The sequence below is a fragment of the Erinaceus europaeus genome, chromosome 21, assembly GCF_950295315.1.
Source record: "Erinaceus europaeus chromosome 21, mEriEur2.1, whole genome shotgun sequence".
Classification (NCBI taxonomy): Eukaryota; Metazoa; Chordata; class Mammalia; order Eulipotyphla; family Erinaceidae; genus Erinaceus; species Erinaceus europaeus.
Window position 1 is genome coordinate 6405338 of NC_080182.1, and position 23248 is coordinate 6428585.

At 44.7% G+C, this 23248-nt stretch overlaps 1 long non-coding RNA gene across 4 annotated transcripts in view; it reads right to left on the minus strand.

The window, feature by feature from the left end:
* LOC132535224 (uncharacterized) overlaps window positions 1-23248 on the minus strand; it is a 410071-nt gene that overhangs the window by 124100 nt on the left and 262723 nt on the right. For all 4 annotated transcript variants that reach the window (XR_009546996.1, XR_009546994.1, XR_009546995.1 and 1 more), the window contains one exon: window positions 16538-16588. This is a non-coding gene — a long non-coding RNA (uncharacterized LOC132535224). The remainder of the gene's footprint in view (window positions 1-16537; window positions 16589-23248) is intronic.

A 23248-nucleotide genomic window follows, 5' to 3' on the forward strand; every position in this document is an offset into this window, starting at 1 on the left:
CATGGGAATACTTTTAAGAAGTAGAGGAAACCCCACTATGTTTTGGGTGCTCTGGGAAGTTCATATTTCTTCACTACATGTGTAGTTGGGAGGGTTTTTTTTTTTTTACCATCAAGGTTCTCAGACTTTAGTTCAGCAATTTTGACAAGTTATCATGTGTCTCCACTTAAACATATCAAGATGGAAATGCAAGGCAAAAATTCTTCTTATTATTATTTTGGTATATGAGGGATGAAATAATTCAGGTCTATTTTTGAAAATCTCTTGACAATATCTTAAGTTATCAACAAATGGTTTATGTTTCGGAAAACCAAGTTTCCTTTAGGGTACAGGTGTGATAACAAGTGGAGGTGCTTTATACACCATAGCGTGGAAAGTCTAAAAGCTAAAGGCTAAATGTGTTTTTGTAGTGACATAGGTTAAAAGAATGCAGCTAGAAATAATTAAATAAGAAAAATACAAGTATATTAGAGCTGGAGAACGGGTCCCTCCTAAAATGCCATCCATTTTAAGAACTTGACAGCTTCACTTTTAAATGGAAGGCACCAAGTCCCAACTTTCTTATTTTCTAGATGGGGAAATTGACACCCAATGAGATGAATCATCTCTCTGACATTACACAACTGGTTCATATCAAAATGGAAGAATAGACAGGAGACCTGCTATTCTGTCTGCTTTTCCTTCCCATTAGTTCACACAGAGAGTGAGTCAGAGAGCTTGAGAAGATTATTGCAGAGGATGAAACGTGAGTATCTTCTCATGGAGATGAGGACACTGATAACCAATTTTGACAGAGTAGACTACTTGGTTAGTGCAGACCACTAACCTGGCCACAAACACAGAGAAAATACCGGATCAAGTACTGAAGAGTGAAAGAACCTACCTTTCCTCTGGCTAATTTTGCAAGAGGAAAAAGACTTCACAAAGAAGGTGTCATTAAAAAACACAGGAAACAGATTGTGCTAGGCCAACACAGAACATACTGTTCAGCTTCCCCAGCCTTTGCCTTGGAACTGAGGGTATTAGTGCCACTTGAAGGTCACAGGAAGACATATCTGAATCCCTAAGTAAAACACAGACAGCTTGTTGTTAAAATTTCCGGGGCTCTTGCCGGGCCGGCTAGCTTCACGGTGGTGAACAGAGACGCGGAGACAACGGCTGGGCAGGGAAGCTGTATTTCTTTATTCAGGAACAACGATTCACAAACTAAGACAAACTAATCACCAAACAGAACTCTGCTGTCTCTTTGCAGCGGCGCAAGCACTCTTTCTTTTACTCTGGAACTCAGGAACCCAGGAACTCTCCAACTCTGGCACTGTCGAACTCAGGAACCCTCTCCCGGGGTTCCTTTGGGGCGGGGCCAAGCGGCCCGCGAAATTAACTGGACTGGCCCGCGAAATTAACTGGACTGATCCAATTCTCTTGGCGGGGGGGGGGGGGAGGGCTAGAACAAGCCAATGTAAATCATACGACAATTCCCCCTTTTCTTTTTAACTAAATGACTACAGTATCAAGGGTGTGGGGTGAACAGAAACATATATAACAAAAACCAGCATGTTGCCAAGGGAAGGCCTGAGGGGGCCATATCTGAAAAAAAACCATTTCTTGCCTCGGGGGGGGGGCTACTTGCCTCAACGGGCAATTGCATGGGGGCGGGGAACGGCCTGGGGTCCCACAGGCAGCTGGCTGCAACTTACTTACTATGAAACAAAACTTGTTATTAGCATATCTACTGCACGATCCAACGTTTCTAATAGAGAAGGAATTTGAGACTTTTACATATCAACAAGGTCTTTTAACCTTTTGTTACACCCATTCAAGATGGAGACACACCCTAGGTGTGGGCCTGAGAGGAAACCTCAGGCATGAGAATAATTAGCATAGCCATTGTGCGATCTACCATTTCTAATAGAGAAGGTAGTGTTTTACATATCAACAAGTCTATTTAACCTTTTGTTTAGACCAACTTAGTTAAAATATATTGATTGTTAACTAATTTTTACCTCAGACTTTAAATGTAAGTTAATTTTTATCTTTATGAGAATTACGTTGAAAACCTTTTTCATTTAACTTTGACTAGTAAGAATTTAGCCTTAAAGCTACTGTTTACCAAACTTTAAACATACACATAAACATGGTCATTAATACACAAGGAGAGAAACCTTTGTTACGAAGACATGTCATTTTAAACACGAATTTAAATCTGTACTGTCTTAGTTGTTGGGGGGGGGTTCACCATCCGGAGGTGGCTTCCCGTGCAGCTCCACTTCTAGGAATTGCAGGTTGCGATCTCTGCACAAATCTCTGCGTACTCCAGCTTGTCTGCCTTCAGACCGGACCGGCGGCTGTAGATCTCGTGTGCCCAGTTTTGGCAGGGAGCCCGGGAGTCCAGGAGGCCCGGGATGGTTCCAGAATTCATAGAAAGAGGGCAGGCAGGCCATCTTTGTAGAAGGCGTGAGCCTAGGTGCCCAGGGGTGGCGGCCATGATAGAACGCCGCGGCCCTGCCCCATGGCCCTGCCATGTCTGCTGCCCTGTTCGCAGTGGCTGAGCAGCGTGGAGGGATCACGCGTCCAGTGCCCTGCACCACGCGGTGGAGAGCCGGCTCCTGTGGGCTGGCCTCAGGCTCCAGCATGTTGGCATCGGGCTCCAGCATGTTGGCCTCAGGCTCCAGCATGTTGGCATCGGGCTCCAGCATGTTGGCATCGGGCTCTAGCGTGCTGGCATCGGGCTCTTGCATGGTGGCGTAGGCCTCCTGCGGGCTGCGGGGCTGCGGGGTTGCTGGCGCGGTGCGCGGGGTTGTCTGGGCGCAGCCGGCTGGCTGGCTGTTTAACCAGGTGGAAACAGCAGCTCTGCGCCTTGCCTCCCGCCCGCTGGCTCTTCCCGCTGGCTGTTCTGAGTTCGCCCGAGCGAGTGGAAACCACAGAGTGGTCCAGAGATAAATGTTCCAGAAACAGCAAAACAGTCTCGTGAAGAAAGAGCAGAGGCCTTTGGAGATCTCTTCACAAGCAGAAGAGAAGGCCATCGTGCATAGGTAGCCAAATTGTCTTTACTTATCTGAGAGATGCGCAGGTCAGGTCCACGTGGGCGCCATTTGTTGTTAAAATTTCCGGACGGCTCCAGCTGGCCGGGCTGGCTTCACGGTGGTGAACAGAGACGCGGAGACAACGGCTGGGCAGGGAAGCTGTATTTCTTTATTCAGGAACAACGATTCACAAACTAAGACAAACTAATCACCAAACAGAACTCTGCTGTCTCTTTGCAGCGGCGCAAGCACTCTTTCTTTTACTCTGGAACTCAGGAACCCAGGAACTCTCCAACTCTGGCACTGTCGAACTCAGGAACCCTCTCCCGGGGTTCCTTTGGGGCGGGGCCAAGCGGCCCGCGAAATTAACTGGACTGGCCCGCGAAATTAACTGGACTGATCCAATTCTCTTGGCGGGGGGGGGGGGGGGAGGGCTAGAACAAGCCAATGTAAATCATACGACAACAGCTGAAGTCTACAAAAGAAAACTACAGAGTCAGTAACCCAGCAGGTTAAGCGCACGTGGTGCAAAGCGCAAGGACAGGCATAAGGATTCCAGTTCGAGCCTCTGGCTCCCACCTGCAGGGGGGTCACTTCACAGGCGGTGATGCAGGTCTGCAGGTGTCTTTCTCTCCCCGTCTCTGTCTTCCCCTCCTCTCTCCATTTCTCTCTGTCCTATCCAACAACGACAACATCAATAATAACTACAATAGTAAAACAACAAGGGCAACTAAAGGTAATAAATAAATATTAAGAAAGAAAGAGAGAAAGAAAGAAAGAAAGAAAGAAAACTACAAAGACTAAACTCCAGAATGTGTGTGGAATTTTGCTGTTCGCCCTGGCCCTCAGTACCTCAGGTAAGATATCAAAACTTTGTTATTGCCAACCTTGGGTACACCATCTATAAGAAGTGTCTACTGCTCAGGAAGTGAAGAAAATCAATACAAAAACTGGTCTGTGGCCTGGTGTGTCCCAAGAATTTTGGTGAAAGCAAAGACCAAAGCCACCCTTGGAGAGAGGGGCAGACAGTTTCACACCATAGGTCTCCGAGCATTTTCACAGGAATAATTTCAAAGAGGCACCCCAAAAAGTGATGTCATAGGAGAAAAAGGTAAAACTATAACACAGGAGAAGAGAAAAAAACGCTGGCAAAGGAGAAGAGAAAAAAACATAAAATGGTAACACTAGCATAATAAAAGATTATAAACATGTACAGAAAAGAGGAGTGTATAAATAATGAGTACAACTAGAAAGGGATTGAATCCATGATAGGCGAAAGAACAGCATGATAAGAGAAATCAAAAAGGGGTGGGGAGGTGGCTCAGCAGGTGGACGTGTACCATACCGTGTGTGAGGTCCTGGGTCTGAGCTCCCACATGGCATGGGAGCACTTTGCACAACACCCTGTGAGTTTGATGGAATCTTCCTGGAAAAATAGCTCCAGAAACTGAGAAAGGGGTAGGGGAAATGTCTGAATGGGCAGAACACAGTCTGCCATGTGTGACCCCCCAGGTTCGAGCCCCCAGCACCATGGACAGCGCCACAGAAAATTGCTCCTCGGACTTACTCTCTCCCACTGTCTTCATGCCATCTGTCTGTCTTTTCTCTCTCTGAGAGAATCAAAAAAAAGATGGACCAGGGAGGTCTCTAGAAGGCATCACATATGCAAAAAAACCTAGAGTCTATTATCAAGCACTGCAATCAAAAAAGAATTCCTGCTTATTAAATAATTTGCTCTGATATATATATCTTAATGTTTTTCAGCCACCATGCTGCAGATGCTACCATGATGCCAATCGACCTGACTTACCAGGGCAGATGACTTCAACAATGAGTCCTGGAACCCCACCTTCTCAGAGCCCCTACACCACTAGGGAAAGAGAGAAACAGACTGGGGTGGGGGGTGGGGGGTGGGGGGTGGATCCACCTGTAAATGTCCATGTCCAGCAGGGAAGCACTTACAGAAGCCAGACCTTCCACCACCTGCACCTCATAATGATCCTGGGTCCAGACTCCCAGAGGGATAAAGAATAGGGAAGCTTCCAATGGAGGGGATGTGATAGGGAACTCTGGTGGTGGGAACTGTGTGGAATTCTACCGCTCTGATGTCACAATATGTCTATCATTCTTAAATCACTAATTAAAAAAAAAACATCTAGAAAGGTAAACTACAACTTTTAGAAGTAGAAAACACAGGTGATCAGCAGCAGGTGGCTCAGGAAATGGAGTGCACCTGTCACCCTGCGGCGGATCTGAGTGCAAGCCCTGGGTCACCACATGGGAAATTCTGCAGTGAGGGAAGCTTCAGGAGCTGGGAAGAGCTATGGTGTCCCCCTCTACCTCTCCCTCTCCATGGTTCACCCTCTGTCGTCAGAGTTCGATGCGCCAGCAGGCCGGGCTAACTTCGTGGCAGTAGACAGAGACTCGGAGACACCCGGCTGAGCAGAGAAGCTGTATTTCTTTATTCAGGAGCAACGGTTCAAAAACTAATCTAATCTAATCACCACAAGTTCTGTCCTGCATCCTTCTCCTCCGGAGGCAGCGGCAGGAACTCAGGAAGTATGTAGGGTAGGGGGCAGGGAGAAGGGAGAAGTGCAAAACTAGGAAGGGCTAAACCAAATCTCCTGGAGGCGGGGGAGTGAGACCAAACCAATCTAACAGAAAAGACCATGTAAAGAGACCACAATGTCAAGCAATGTAACAGAAGCAGAACTCGATCCCGGAAGCAGAACTAGATGCATACCAACAATTCCCCATGGATAAAATAAAAATTACCAAAAACTAGGTCAGCAAAACAGCTCACTTGAACAGTGGGGTCTCATAAAATTCCTATCACGGGTATGTTCCTTTATTTCCAAACACACATTCAGATACAATTTCTGCCCTGTCTGGAGTCACCCCTACCTTTGTGGCTTCTTGTGCCAACGAAGTAAGGGTTAAATGATACGTTTCCACTCTGGGAAGTAGTGGAACTCACTGATGACTACAGAGCTTCTCTCTACTGCACTTTGCTTCACAATCCTGGACGCACTCCTAGTGCCTCGGCCCATGAGACCATGAGGCAGAGAGAAATCCCCATCAGCATATGCTGGGTACATGCCATGGGGGAGAAATAAGCTCATGCTGGCTGAGCTATGAAGGTGGTCTAATTAGCTAATGCAGTACAAAATACATGCCCGTGACTGACATGAAAAATCACTGGCAGAACCATGATAGAAAACCATGTGAAAACACAGAGAGAAACAAATGGGGTAAGGAACAATTAAAACATACATCAACCAGAAAACAAAAAGCAGAACAGCAGTTTGATAAGCCCCACCTATCTATAATTACCCTGAGTAGGAATGGTTCAAACCTGTCAATCAAAGACACGGGATGGCTATCCGGATAAGCTCGAGGATCTACACATATACTCATGGCAGCACTCTTTGCAACAGCCCCCAAATTTGGAACAACCCCAAATGTCCAGGGACAGGGGTTAAAAAAGGAAGCTGTGATACACATGGATGCCACGCCTCTGAAAGGAATGACGAGATCTTCTCTCCTGTTGCTGAATGGTACTTGAAGGAATAAGCGGTCAACACAGATACTTCAGAAGGAAAAGGGTGGATACCAGGCGATCTCATTCAGAGGCAGGACGTAAGAAATAAAGATAGGGTGACATTTACACCAACTGTGGTCTACTGTAGCAGAGCCACAGGAGGGAGTGGAGAGGAAACTGTGGGGGGACCCGGGACTAGATGCTGGGATGAGACTTTAACTGGTGGCAGCTGTGGTATGCAGATGACCTTCTTCTAGCGTTTGCCCTTCTTCCGTAGCCAGTTAACAGCGTCAGGTGGAGCCTGATGTAAAGTTTCGAGACCTCCTTTGAATCTGGAGAGGTGGCAGTCGTTGACTATGTCCTCATTCTCCTCTCATGGGGAGATAAGAAGCTGTACTCATGTGACAATGTCTTGTAAATCTTTATCCCCCCTCACCCCCACAGTGGAGTGATTAAGAAAAAAGAAACAAGGTTCTAATTATACTACACATCTAAGAAACTGACATCTGACATTAAAACAAAGACTTGGAGTAAAAGAGAGCAAAGTGACCCAACCCAATAATGCAGAGAAAAGGGCACACACACACACACACACACACACACACACACACACACACACACACAGTAAAGGGCACACACACACACACACACACACACACACACACAGTAAATATCAAACAAAGACATTAATGAAGAAATCATGTAAAATCTAGAGGGAAATATTAAGAAAATTTCCCAGAATACAAAACTGAGAAGTGAAAAAATAAAAAGAAAAGGACCGACAGAAGCGTCAGCATTCAAACAAGTGATCAGACTGTTTTAAAACTAAGAGGCCTGAGTAGATGTGTCTTTGGAATTGAACCTGAGCAAGTCCACACTTCAACACACACTGGGGGCCAGTTCAGTAGCATCCTGTGGGATTCCACCTGTTTTGCCATGTGCTTTGCTTAGGTTCTAGCCTGGCCCCCACTTCCCTGAGAGAAGCTTCAATGCCATGGTATAGTCTCAGTCTCTCTCTCTCTCTCTCTCTCTCTCTCTTAAAACAAATGGAAAAAAAAAGACTGACCGATTAGAGAAAAAGAGAGAGAGAAAGACCAAATAGACTACAAATAACTTGACATCTTCTACCAGAACACACAACAATTTACTCAAAGTATTGATCAAAATAAATTTACAATTATGAATTCTAAACCTACTTCAACATTATTCAGTAATAATTTTAAAGTTATTGTGTTTCAGGGGCCAGGGAGTGGTGTATGCAGTTGAGTACACACATTACCAAGCACAAGGATAAAAGGTTCAAGCCCCCAGACCTCACCTACAGGGAGAAGCTTCAGGAGTGACAAAGCAGTCCTGGGGAGGGGGGTCTCTTTCTCTCTCCCTCTCTATCTCTTGCTCCCATCTCTGTCTTATAAGATGACAGAAAGAAAAAAATCTTTAAATATTTTAAAAAATAAATCAATGCTTTTCATGTTAAACAAAGACAAGAGCATTGGCCTTTAAGTGAATCTGCTAAGAGGAATATGTAATGGATACATTAAGTAAAATAAATCTGAACTCAAAAATAAGTGGAACTTCAGAAGCAATGGTCAATAAATTGGGAAATATACAGGGAAATTAAGCCTTGACTAAGATAAATATAGCAATAAAATGTTTATTAATTAGGGAAAGAGAAAATTGATTTACAGTACTAAATAAAATAATAACTTGGAATTTGAGGCAGTACAACTGGGTGAAAGCAAGTGGAAATGAAACATTTCAATTTAATTTCAGTTGGTTGCTAAATTTATCATTCTCAAGTTTAAAGTTTAAAGGAACTGAGTGAAGACAGAAACAGTGGTGGCCCAAGAGGTGGAGCAGTGGATAAAGCTTTGGGCATGAAGTCCTGAGTTCAATCCCCAGCAGCACATGTGCCAGAGTGATGTCTGGTTCTTTCCTCTCTCCCCCATCTTTCTCTTTAATGAATAAATGAAAAATTTTTTTTAAAGACAGAAACAGTGAAAGAAAAAAAAACAAAAAGAGCAGGATGAAAAGTCAAATAATAATAAAAAAAAATCAGCCAACAAGAAGGCGAGAAAGAAAGCTAGGCAGAAATAAAGTATGACACACAATGAGATAGCAGGGAAACGGTGAAAATGATTTAAAGTAAGTGCAAGCCAATTCTCTTGGTAGACGAGGAGAGAAACAGCGCTCTGTGCTGCCTATGGGACACGCCACAGTTGCAAATCAAGAAGAGTAATCCCAGGCAAATGCACATTCACATTAGAGAGGTACGGCAAGACTGATACCATCGAGAACAAAAATTCTGTCAAAAAGCATTATTGAGAACAAAATACAAATCACTGGGTCAATTCTGTCCCCCTGTGACAACAAGAGAAGTGTGAATCAACATCTTCTCAAACAAAGTGATCGGGAGGAATAAATCAGAAGCCTGTTTGTTATAAATAGCTGGCTCCTGGTCAGAGATGCCGGCAGTGGTGCAGAACCAGCAGCAGTGTCTATCTATCAGGGGGTTTTCGCCCCTTCCCGCATCACCCGGCACGGCGTGCTGGGTTTCACCTGTTTCCTATAGATCATCCCCACTACATAGCAACGCCTGAAATTTCAGGGTACTTCGTACTATTTGCCATCACATCATTGGATCCTAATAGAGATTAAAACATACGTCTAGCTCCCCATAAATACATGTTGAGGGAACAAATGACCCAACCCTCCAGCTGTTATGTGGCATTCACGGGGGTTGACCCCTTTCCATTAATCATGAGCAGAAGCAGAAAGGAATCACCAGCTGGAACAGAGCAATTCAAAAAGCCTCAGTGCTCTCCCTGCAATTAAATTTTTCTATTTATCATGACATCACACGATTTACAGAATCCAACTCAAGGTACGTCAATTTTCTCACACTATGATTTTAATTTCAATTCTTCCCCCCACCAAAAAAAAAAAAGACAAAGGCAGAAAAAGAAGGACTGTCTATAACATTCCTAGGAGGGGGCAGGAAGTATAAATAATAGAAACGATGGACAACAGCATTGTGTGTCTTCTTGCAGCAGCTAGCTTTCTTCCTTACAGAGGCTTAAATTACCTTCGGAAGCACCTGCACAGAAACGTTTTAATATAAGGCCTTGGGGATGTGTTCTCTGAGTTCTAACACCCCCTCCTGGCATGTTAATGCCCCCTCAGCACAGAAAAAGCTCCTTGGTCAGGAGGCTCTGCTGGCTTCCAGGAGAAACAGCAAGAATAAAAATCAAGCGTCCCTGCTAGATATTTTCCCGTGATCTCAGATGTCCCTCCGGGGCTGATTAAATGCATTAAGCAAGAGCAGAGTTTCTAGCTGTTCTTCTTTTCTGACCAAGTAGCTAGCAGAAGCACAGCCAATCCTGCGACAGCTGAGTTGCCAAAATTCGAATGTGACAGCCTAATATTTACAAGCACAAAACTCTAGATTAAAAAGCAGCATCGGGAGTCGGGCGGTAGCGCAGCGGGTTAAGCGCACGTGGCGCAAAGTGCAAGAACTGGAGTAAGGATCCTGGTTCAAGCCCCCGGCTCCCCACCTGCAGGGGAGTCGCTTCACAGGCAGTGAAGCCGGTTTGCAGGTGCCTGTCTTTCTCTCCCCTTCTGTCTTCCCCTCCTCTCTCCATTTCTCTCTGTCCTATTTAACAGTGACAACAACAATAATAACTACAACAATAAAATCAACAAGGGCAACAAAAGGGAAAGTAAATAAATATAAAAGAAAGCAGCGTCAATTACAGTGGGCTTCTTTCACAGTGGTGGCATAGTGAGACTGAATGCATGCTCTTAACCACTTTTAAAACAAAACCCCAAATGATTCACAGTGTCCCCACATTACCCTTTGAGGAACTGGAAGTTTAGAGAGGGAGGGAGGGAGGGGGAGAGGGAGAGGGAGAGGGAGAGAGAGAGAGAGAGAAGAGAGAGAAGAGAGAGAGAGAAGAGAGAGAGAGAAGAGAGAGAGAGAATATATGGAATTGAAGATATGGGGGGATGGCCTCTGTTTAGGCCACCATCCATCACTTTCTTTGAAACACCTTGTCTTTGTAGGTAGAAAGATTACCTGCTCTTTGAACTGGGGGACTTTTAGAAACACATTCTCTTTCATACAATGATCACATTCTGTGATATTAAGGAAGCAAGGCTAGGAAGACAGCATAATGGTTATATAAAATGTTTTCATGCCTGAGGTTCTGAGGGTCCAGTTTCAATCCCCAGAACCATCATAAACCAGAGTTGAGCAGTGCTCTGGTCTTTCTCTGTATTTCTCTCTCATTAAATTTACGTGTGTGGGAGTCGGGCTGTAGCACAGCGGGTTAAGCACAGGTGGCGCAAAGCACAAGGACCGGCATAAAGATCCTGTTTCGAACCCTGGCTCCCCAACTGCAGGGGAGTCGCTTCACAGGCGGTGAAGCAGGTCTGCAGGTGTCTATCTTTCTCTCCTCCTCTCTGTCTTCCCCTCCTCTCTCCATTTCTCTCTGTCCTATCCAACAATGACAACAACAACAATAATAACTACAACAATAAAACAACAAGGGTAACAAAAGAGAATAAATTAAATAAATAAAATAAATAAATTTGTGTGTGTGTGTGTGTGTGTATGTGTGTGTGTTATAAAAAAGAAAACAAAGCTACTTGGTATGAAACGTCACATATAGTCTTAGAGTCTCTATTTTTTTATTTGTTCCCTTTTTGTTGCCCTTGTTTTATTGTTGTAGTTATTATTGTTGTCTGTCTTCGTTGTTGGATAGAACAGAAAGAAATGGAGAGAGGAGGGGAATACATAGAGGAGAGAAAGACAGACACCTGCAGACCTGCTTCACTGCCTGTGAAGTGACTCCCCTACAGGTGGGGAGCCGGGGGGCTCAAACCGGGATCCTTACACCGGTCCTTGCGCTTTGCACCACGTGCGCTTAACCAGATGCACTTCTGCCTGACTCCCAAGAGTCTCTATTTTACAGATGAAAGAAAATGAGTCCCAGAGAGTTTGGTTTACCTGCAGAGCTTTATATTGAACTCAGAACACAGGGCCAGAATAACTTCCTTTTGGCTGAAGGATTTATAGTAGGAATGAAGAAATGGACCCTTCAGCCAGTGAGCCCACCATGTCTGGTTCTCCAGAGACAGCCCTCTGAAGTCGAGGTTAGCCAGCACAAACCGTAAGTTCAGATCTCTCTGGGGCTGAGGACACTGGGCTGTTGTGTCAGTCAGAGCAGAAAGCAAGACTAGTCTATGGAGGGACACACAGGGGAGAGGAGGGCGAGGCTCCTCCAGGGCTAAGAGGTCCTAGTTTCTTCTCGAAGAATCTGGAGCTCACCCTTGTGTGTGTGATCTGGTTTTCAAGGATTGGCAACGAATGAAAACCTCTTTACTTTTCTTTCTGCAATGAAACTTAGACTAAATGTGTGCACCAAACTTTGTTCATGGGGCTGTGCTGATGGCCAGGTCACTGGGTCTCTTTGTTACTTTTAAATTTTATTTTGTTTCACTTCATGGGTACACTGTGGCTTTGCCACTATGGGCCTTTTTTTTTTATATAGAAAAAGAAAGATGAGGGAGTCGGGCGGTAGTGCAGCAGTTAAGCACGCGTGGTGCAAAGCACAAGGACCCTTGGAAGGATCCCGGATTGAGCCCCTGGCTCCCCACCTGCAGGGGAGTCACTTCACAGGTGGTGAAGCGGGTCTGCAGGTGTCAAAAAAAAAAAAAAAAAAGAAAAGAAAAAGAAATAAAAGATGAGAGATAGGGAAGACATCACGGCAACAAAACTTTTCCCAGGAGAAGGCAGGAACGTGGGTCCCGCACACAGCAAACCAAGTGCCTCCAGTGAGCTATCTCACCAGCCCCTCCTGAGTCAAGGCCCAGGAGGATGGATGCAACTCCAGGGTGAATGGCCTCCTGCCAGGAAGCTCTATTTCGGAAAATTTCCAACAATTAAGTGTTTAAAGATAGAGGAGGGTCTTGGGAGTAGCTGGGTGGGTAGAGAGCCCTCTTTCAATGTGAGTACCTGGCTTTGATCTCTGGCACCAAATTGAGGACAACATGCACGACAAGGAGACCCCACGATCAGTGACGCGGTTTAGGGGTTACCTCCCTCACTACATGTTAAAACATAAAACAGGGCTGGGAGACATCTAGCAATATCCAGCTCTGGGAAGAAATGGGGGGAGGGGGGCTCTATAGGGAAGAAGTCACTGACTGTTTCATCCTCTCCCTGGACAAGTACCAGGACAATGATTAATGACTAACAGAACCTCAGTATAGTCGACAGAGCCTGAGCCAGCCAGGTGCAGGACTGTCCTGATGATGAAGAGGACAGTCACGGGTCCACAGCGGGGACACATGGCCACTGACCATTACGGTTCCAGCCGTGGACCACATAAGGCAGCATGATCTGAGAGAAGGAGGAGGCAGGGTGTCCCTGGAAAGGCAAGCTTCCTATTAGCAGTTAAAGGAGCTCCTCGAACCAAGGTGGCCGGGGAAGGGCAGGTGAATGAGAGAGCGCTGGATATTCAGGAAGAAGGGTGAGCATGAGCAAGAAACAAGAGGAAAACTATGCAAAGAATTTCCAAGTGGAAGGGCTGGGCGGGGCACACCTCCTTAAGCACATATAGTACACTAAGCAGCAAGGATCTGGATTTAAATCCCGGGCTCCCCACCTGCAGTGGGGGGGACATTTCACCAGAGGTGAAGCAGGTCTCTCCCCCTCTCTACCTTCCCCTCCCCTCTGAATTTCTCTCTGTCCTGTCCAATAAAGTGGGGAAAAAATGGGCGCCAGGAGCAGTGGCTTCCTAGTGCCAGCACCAAACCCTGGTGATAACCCTGGAGGAAAGGTAGGAAGGAAGGAAGGAAAGAAGGAAGGAAGGAAGGAAGGAAGGAAGGAAGGAAGGAAGGGAGGGAGGGAGGGAGGAAGGGAGGGAGGAAGGGAGGGAGGAAGGAAGGAGAAAGAAAAGAAAAAGAAATTCAAGTGGGTAGAAACTATTTGAAAAGGTGGAAGATGGGAATACTAAATGAAGGCAAAAGGGAAAACAAAAGCCAACAAATGTAGTTTGTTTGAAAAAAAAAGGACTTGTTTAATGAGAGAGAATGAGGCATAGAATCACTCTAACATACATTATACATGGGATCAAGCATGCAAATCGGAGCTCTAATGCTGAACTATTTCCCTGACCTACAAAATTTCTAGAAAGCTCTGTTAAAAGATGGGGTTATGGGAGTCGGGCGGTGGCACAGCGGGTTAAGTGCACGCAAAGCACAAGGACCAGGGTAAAGATTCCGGTTCAAGGCCCCGGCTCCCCACCTGCAGGGGCGTCGCTTCACAAGCTGTGAAGCAGGTCTGCAGGTGTCTGTCTTTCTCTCCCTCTCTCTGTCTTCCCCTCCTCTCTCCATTTCTCTCTGTCCTATCCAATAACAAGGGCATCAATAACCACAACAATGTTAAACAACAAGGGCAACAAAAGGGAAAATAAATTTTTAAAAAAGGAAAAAAAGATGGGGTTAAGTCAAGCAGTATGGGAGTCAAAGACAGGCTTACTAGAGGTTGTGGCAACCTGTTCAGACATAAGGTATGATATGAGGAAGTTCATTCCTGCCTGGAGAGGGTTGAGTTATACAGGAAGCCAAGTCTGAGAAGGTGAGAACAGGAACAGAGTTAGCAGCCAATGAGCATAAGCTGGGTGATGCTGGAGTCGGACCTCCACCACCAGCAGAAGCCTGGCTCCATCTGGAGGATGAGAGAGCAAGTGTAGCAAAGGGCCCCCAAGCAGCCTGCAAGCAGACTGCAGACACACTGGCCACACCCCTCAAGACTGGAGGGGACTGCCCCTTGGAAGGCCCAGCCCCAGTCACTCATGGGAAATCAGACATGATTACAATGTTGCAGACCACTACCACTGCATTTCAGGGTGGTTTCACACAGAGCAATATGTAATTGAGAAAGGAAAAATTTAAAAAAGTATCATAGTCAACCTTGGCCGATGAAAGACATCCCAGGAATCAGGGAAAGAAAATGTCTTCCAAAACATTTAAATGGAGAATATTTTAAATGTTACATAGTTGTTTTTAATTGCCACAAAAAGTTATGACTGGTGTTAAGTGCCATTGAGTCCACTTGACCCCAGTGGTCTTTATTTATCTAATAGGAAATACAGAAATTGAGAAGGAAAGGGGATAAGGAGGGAGAGAGAAACAGAGACTCCTGCAGCACTGCTTAACTGCTTGTAAAGCTTCTCCCCCGGGGGGTCGGCGGTGGCGCAGTGGGTTAAGTGCATGTGGTGCAAAACGCAGGGACCCGCGTAAGGATCCCGGTTCGAGCCCCCAGCTCCCCACCTGCAGAGGAGTCGCTTCACAGGCGGTGAAGCAGGTCTGCAGGTGTCTGTCTTGCTCTCCCCCCTCTGTCTTCCCCTCCTCTCTCCATTTGTCTCTGTCCTATCCAACAACATCAACAATGGCAATAATAATAACCACAATGAGGCTACAACAAAAGGGGGGAAAATGGCGGATTCATGGGGCAGGCACCTAGCCCAGCAATAACCCTGGAGGAAAAAGGAAAAAACAAATAAATTGCAGGTGGATACTGGGGGCTTGATACCCAGACCCTTGGATATGGTAACAGATGGTGAACCTGCTGCTCTGCACCGACTCCTCCTATTAGTGGTGGCAGAGATGGAGCCTGGCTTCTCTTCTCTGCAGACCCTGCAGACCACTACAAAGCTACCTCCCCAGCTGAGCGTATTTTACTGTAAATCTCTTTCCATGAGAGACAAAATCATGCACCACTATTTATCTCATCTCATCAGTCCCTGAATAACTGGAGAAGTCAACTGACAACCAAGAGATATTTATCTCATCTTTTAAAATAAGTCAACATTTATTTATTTAGTTATTTAGTTTATTGCAATGAAATGAGACCTTTCTCCACCACCACCACTCTGTCCCATGCTACAATGTTCCCCTGGATGCTGAGCTGACCACAGTCAGCTTGGACCTAACTGGCTTCTAAGGGACAGGCACTTCAACAAGTGAACTCCACTCCTCTCTAAAGATGTCTTGAAGCCCCAACTCCCACAGCCAGGAATATGAACTTATTTGCAGGTAGAGAGATGAGGCCACTGTGCATGGGTTCCAACGACTCAGGTCCTCAGAAGAGAATGGGGTGGGGGGGGACATTGGGTGTAGGCACCTGGGGAACAGTCCACGTGAAGACAGAAACCAGGAGGAAGCAGCCCCAAGCCAAGGCACTGTACACACTGCAGTGGACAAGAACAGAATCCAGAAGCCAAGCGTGATTTGCTCCTCTGAGACTTGAGAAAGCGCTGTGGCCTGTGGGCGTGTCTATGTCACCTGTAACCTCCAGCAGGGGCAGACTGCTCTTGTCACTAAGTCATTCCATCCTGGCAGCTGTGCTGCAGCAGCCTCAGGAAACTGAAAGGTACACATTTGACACTGGAGATACCCATCTTTCAGGAAGGAAACTTTCTGGATACTTTTTTTTTTTTTTTATCCCTGAAAGGTTTCAACTTCAAGACCTCGACATTTGTTAAAAAAAAAAAAAAAAAAAACACCTACCTGCATATCTGCACTGATGTGACCGGCAAAAGGCCTTCTCCCTGAAAACCATGTGGCAACATTTCAATGCCATTTACTTTTCTTTTCCCTCTCGGATTCTTTTGATGATACAAATCCTAGAGGTGCAAAGCTACCAAATTTGCCTGATTCACCAAGCACTTTGTACCTCAAGTACCTTCTTCAGGGAGAGCAGAACAATCATAATCATAAGTCCTACGTTCAAAGTTTAATTTACAAAACCTATTTTTATTTTTAAACGTCTATCTTAAGAGAAACATCACCGGTGACCCCGTCATATCACTTGGTAAGGAAAACTCTTCAAGTTTCCTTAGTAACCACGGGTGCTTGTCAAAGGTGAAAAACAGGTAAGAGGTGTCTTCCCTTGGGAGAAGCTTACCTCTAGATCAGCTGCTGGGGCCTCATGCTGTGAAGTTACTGTCAGTGATGCCTAGAATGAAAAGCACAAATAAAAGAGAAATACATTTATCAAGTCCACATAGTTTTATATGCAGTCAGTGCTTAACTATTCCCATTTTTTTCCTTAAATATTCCTTTCAACTTTTATTTTAATGAGAGTTACAGAGAGAGGCAGAAACACAGAGACCACAGCACCGTAAGCTCAACTCTGGCATATGGTGGTGAGGGGGATTGAACCTGGGACCTCAGAGCCTCTGGCATGAGAGACTTTTGCAGAAGCGCTATGCTGTCTCTTCAGCCCCAGCTATTCCCATTCTAAAATAAATGGGGAGGTACTGAGAATCGGAGGCACCTGGTGTAATTCTCTAGCTTGGCAGAAGAGCCCAAAGGAGCCAGATCAGCAGGCTCTGCTTTCTGCTCTGTCACCTGCTCTAGCGTGACTCCACCGCCAGGTGACACCTTTTTTGCTACTGCAGTATCTCCAGCCTGTGACATTTCTGGTATTCTGATCCAATAAAAAGACTTAATGTTCTATCAAGGTACACAAAACTGTGTAAGATAATGCAAACATGAACAGTGAACTGGGAGTCTTGTGTGGCTTTTGCTAGCTAGGGGATTATGTAAATCAGCAGGACAGTAACAAAATTTAAAACGGCCTTTTCACTTAAATGCAGCATTATATTTTCTCTTAAAACTACTAAGTTAAACTTAATTCCAACATAATTTTCTACCTGAGAGTAATTCTTTGCTGAAGCACTAGTTTTACCCTGTAGGAAAACAGATACATAATATTACTAAGAATAAATGCATTTATTCATATCTTCATGTTTATGTATATGTGTGTCCTCTAACCAAGTTTCTCTGGCAGATAACTTTACCTCTGAGAAAAAATAATTGTCTCTTGTGTATTTGTGTAAGTGAAAACTTCATTTTAGGGTCAGGAAGCAAACTCTACATTATGGAGAACCAAATGCCCGAGGTCCCAGGCCTTAAACTCAATTCCAGGCACCATCATAAGCCAGAGTTGGGCAGTGCTCTGGTCCTCTTTCACACAAAAATATAAATAACATTTAGCAATAAAGATCTTATGTACATATTTGTAGGCTGAGCATTCAGACATATCATTAAGTATACAAGTCTATGCTGAGTCATATTTGAATACAGTGTAACTGACTGGAATCAAACATATATGTTTGTTGTTGTTGCCAAGGTTTCACTAACATAGGCTGTCTTTTGCAATTAGGAAGAGAGAGAGAGAAAGACAGAGAGAAAAAGGAAAAGAAACCATAGCACTGAAGCTTCAGGCTTGAACCTGGGCTCTATCCATGCACAACAAAGAAGGTGGACTGCCGGGGGATGATGTTATATTTTATTGATAAGACAAATATAGGCATCACTTGTTGCATTTATGGTATGCTCTGCTGCAGACTAAAATAATCCATCCAGTGGTTTAATATCTAACTACTTTTACTATAGGTTTAGTATCAGTACAGTTCAAGGAGAAGAACAGAATTTTTTTTAAGTTAATATGTTCAGAAATTTCAAGTGTCTTTTGTTCTCTGTCCTTTCCTGGCTATTCTTCCAAAACAAAGTAGCATGGATGACCCTAATAGATGTAAGAAAGTCACCTCACACGGAATGAAACAGTCCTGTATTCAAGTTCATGGTGAACCACAAATGTACCACCACTTGCTCTGGCTACCCCCAACTCTGTGCATGGGAGTTGGCTATGAAAGTCCAGTGAGCACAGTAAATCCTGCCTTGATTTTTCTTACCTAAGAGCACATCTGGGTATGAAAATCACACTCTATTTTCAAAGTCATGTGTCTCATTTATACTGCAGTTCACATGTGGATGAAAACTTAAAGTGATAATGACCCTAACAAAACACAAACAAACAAAAAGCTACTGCTCAAGATGGCACGCTTCAAATATTCCTCCTCCTTCTGTGATTGGCAGTGAAGATTCTATCAACCCAGTGGAATGATATGGATGGGAAATGGAAACTGGAGCTCTAACTATATTCACAAAACAAGGATCACGTTTCTCCTGTTTTGCAAGTCTAAGAAACAGACAGCTGCTGGGTTCATCTACTTTCTCGCCCCATGGACTAGAGAATCCTTCATAAACGGACATAAACCTCAATTTCACCTATAAAGTGAAGGAAAGAACATTTTTTTCAGTCTCACAGAAGCTGGGAAATCACCATAGTGAAAGTGAGGTGTTACCTGTTAACTATTTGGCAAAGAGTAGGCACTAAGGATGGGCCAGGGATTCCTGTTCACATGGATGGTCTTGGGAAGGAAAGCTGTTCTCACAAAACAAAGGGAAGAGCAAGCACACCACACACACCCAGGTACAGGTCCACTGTCTCAACACTGAGCACCAGGTTCACACCTTCCCCGAGAAACTGCCTACACACGCATTGATGGTGAGGCATTCTGAACGCTTCTTTCAGAGGGTCTGTCTACGTGAGCGCAAAGCATCATCAGACAATAGGGAGGCAGGCTTGGATACTTTCCTTCTGACTAGAAAGAATATCTGGGGCTTATCGTCCTCTCTTTTTTTTGTTTGTTTCTTTGTTGTGTTTTGTTTTTCATTGTCTCTTCTTAGACACCTTCCCCACTCAGAGCTCCTGCAAATGATGCTCTAAAATTTCAAACATGCAAGTAGGGCACCAAAGTAAAAACCCAGTGGTGAGGGGTAGACATGTAGCTTCCTGGGCCAGTGGGGGGTGGGAGTGGGCGGGAGGGATGGGTCACAGTCCTTTGGTGGTGGGAAGGGTGTTTATGTACACTCCTAGCAAAATGTAGACATATAAATCAGTAGTTAATTAATATGAGAGGGGGAAATCAATTGTATGTCTCAAAGTTTCTCAAAAGACAAACTGAATCTTTTTAATATATAGGCTATGTATTTGATATGCGGACTCTCTCAAAAGCCTAGACCAAGTAGATTAGAAGCTTCCAATAGCACAGCTATATACAAGATACTGGGTACTGTACAGCAAACCATAACAAAGGGACTTTTCAAAGTTAACCCAATTAACAAATAATGTGATGATAATATTAACTATTGATTGTCTTTTTGAACCCTAAGACAGCAGGAACCTCACATCTTCACTATAGAGCCCCTACTTCCCCCAGTCCTGGAACCCTTGGATAGGGCCCACTTTCCCGTATGCATCTCCCAATCCAAACCAAATAATATTGCATCCGCCGATCACAACCTAACCAAAGCAACGATTGCCACCTCAACATGTTTCACCTCAGACTGTATCCAGAGACTTCACGTGTGGAATGACAACCCTTCAGCTTCATTACTCGGGTGAGACCTTTCCTTTTATATATAGTACACTCTAATTTCATCTCAGGTAGTTCACTTTCTAACAAAGTCCCATAACCTAGATATACACCAGTTTCTGTGAGAGAGAGCTTATGTGCACACGTATCCATAAACTACTGCAAAATATATACCTGAAAGCAGGATTACACTAGAGTTTGCAGTGAGTACCTCCCTAACACTTCCTCTCCACTATTCCAAGCTTGGGATCCATGATTGCTCAACAAATTGTTTGGCTTCGTATGTTAACTCTCTTTTCAATCACCAGGTTCCAGATGCCACCAGGATGCTGGCTAGGCTTCCCTGGATTGAAGACCCCACCAATGTGTCCTGGAGCTCAGCTTCCCCAGAGACACACCCTACTAGGGAAAGAGAGAGGCAGACTGGGGGTATGGACCGACCAGTCAACGCCCATGTTCAGCGGGGAAGCAATTACAGAAGACAGACCTTCTACCTTCTGCAACCCTCAACGACCCTGGGTCCATGCTCCCAGAGGGATAGAGAATAGGAAAGCTACCATGGGAGGGGGTGGGTTATGGGGATTGGGTGGTGGGAATTGTGTGGAGTTGTACCCCTCCTACCTTATGCTTTTGTTCACTAATCCTTTCTTAAATAAAAAATTTAAAAAAAATAAAAATAAAATTTCAAACACGCAAAAAAAAATTCAAACATGCTCCAACCTCATTGGCTAGAACTCTTGGGACCACGCAGGGACATTGGAAGCACATTAAATCAATAATATTCACTCTCATGGAGACTGTGGATTGCAACCCTGAGGTCTCCAAGCATAGGAAAGTAGGGTTGCTGTCACAGAATTCAGTCTCTTGAGAGAATCTGGGAATCAGACTGCCATTAAGAGGAGACCAAGGTTACAATGACTTCTCCCTGAGGTCCATGAAAAAAAAAGGGCTGGAAAGGAGGTGAATGAGGTGAGAAATAAGCCTCCCTGACTCTTCAAGTCATGTCTCAGGAGGACAGCTGTCATCTCCTTCTCTGTTTAGATGGCTGTCAAGAGTGTGGGGTGTCCTAGGAACCCTTCTTTCCCCATGAGCCAGGGTTGGTTTCTAACCCAACAGCTGAAGAGTCCAGTGGACTCAGCTTTCTGTGTGTGACATGAACCATGTGCCAGAGAGCCTGAAGAAGACGTGTAGGCTAGCAGTAAACAGATATGAAACCAGCCAACACGCTGTATCTATCTAGATGAATGGAAGTGTCCCCATCCGCATACTCCTGGCTAGGAACTGTAAGTCACAGCCAGCTGTTCCCTCCCTATTTTAGACCAGTAGCTTTGATGTTTGCATGGATTCATTTATTCAAAACCTATTTAATGGGCAGAGAAACAAAGCAAGGTCTACGGCATCATGGGATTCGCTGTCAAAGTAAGATGATTATGCTGCCACCATCCCCAAACAAGCTGGCACCATCAGCATCAACAGGGGAAGGGTTATTCGTTTTGAGATAATCACCATAGGACAATCCTAGCACTTTGGGATGGCGATGGCTCTTGTGCTCCCACTGCCACCGGCACGTTTCTAGCAGAACACCCACTGTGCTAAGACACAGCCAACACTCAGGCTCATACCTCTTCTTCTGGAAAGTACGCATCTGTCTGGTTCTGTCTTACTCTTCACTTGGGGACAGTGGTGCTCAGTACAGCCTACCATACAGCGGAGGCACGTGACATGTGTGTTGAGTGAATGATGGGGTCAATCTAAGGGAAAGCAAGAGGGCCAGACAGGTAGCTCTGTGGTGCAGCACAGGCGTCGCATCCATAAGGTTCTAGGTCTGGTCTCTAACGCCATGATCAGAGTCAAATTTTACTCTGGACTCATCGAAAAAGAAAACAATCTTATAAAAAAGAAAGGAAGGAAGGAAGGAAGGAAGGAAGGAAGGAAGGAAGGAAGGAAGGAAAGAAGGCCAGGGCCAGGTGGTGGCACACTGAGTGCACATGTTACAATGTATAAGGACATGGGGTTTGAGCCCCTGGTCCCCAGCTGTAGGGGGAAAGCTTTGCAAGTGGTGAATAGTGTTGCAGGTGTCCCTCTGTCTCTACCCTCTCTATCATCCTCTTCCCTCTTGATTTCTGGCTGTCTTTACCCAATAAATAAATATAATAAAAATTAAAGAAAAAAAAAGAGAGAAAGTTGGAGGGGGCATTCGTTAAAAGTAAACTCGATTTCTCTAGTGTATTTTCAAGATGACTCTAAAACAAGCAAGCAAAAAACAAAAACCAACCAAACAACAACAATGAAAACAAACAAACAAAAAGACAAAAACCCCAACATTAAAGAGATCTGGATTGAAACATTCTCTGCTTTATAATTCTGCATTCCTATCTTTTATATGCAGCACCAAGAGTCTAGTCCTGAAGTTCATGTGCTCCTTGGCCCAATTTTTATTCTAAATTTTCTTCCAATTTATATTAGTGATTTAATAGTGGATTACAAGTTTATCAGTTTATAGAGGTATAGTTTCACACAGTGAAATACCACAGAAGTCCTGCCCCCCCCCCAACCAACCCCCATAATTCTCACAGGCCTTTAAGATAGTCTGGCTATTTATTTTTTGCAGGTTCGTGTGTTTTACATCTCTATATGTGAGTGAGCTCATCCAGTATTTGTCTTTCATCTCCTTACTTAGTTCATTAAGAGTAATTACCTCTAGATCCATTCATTTTACCATTTTGTCCTGAAATACTTGTCTCTCTCTCTCTCTCTCTCTTTCTCATAGAGGTGTACACCACTGGGGGGAAATATATATGTATATCCATATCCTGAAGTTTCCTTATTTACTATATATCAAATATATATGAAGGAATCATACAGCTGAGTAAGAATAACAACAAGATTTTGACTATTTTCAAAAGAAAATAAGACATATGACCCACAGACTATGAAAAAAAAATCAGTTGTTAGAGAAAGGCAAATAGAAATAGCACTGAGATCCCACCTCACACCTGCCTGTCCACTGATGGACAACTGGGTATTTAAGACCTATTTTAGGAAGAGAGACAGAGACAATGCCACATCATTTGTCCACCCTGCCCCCAACACACACACGATTCCACTACACTTTGTCTATGTTACCCCCATGTGGTGCCCAGGATTGAACTCAGGACCTCATAAGTGGGCCGTGCTGGTTCTACCCACTGAATTCCTATTCTTTCTGCATTGGAAAATATCAGCAGCCGTGCTCTTACTAGGGTAAACACTGATCCTATGAGAATCTCCCATCCAGTCGTCCCGTCACGTGCAGAGGAGGATCAGGCAGGCAGAAGTCCAGTCCTGTTCCAGACATGAGGAAACACACAGCCTTACTCCCTGTCACCTTGTGCTGCTTTCCAGGGAAG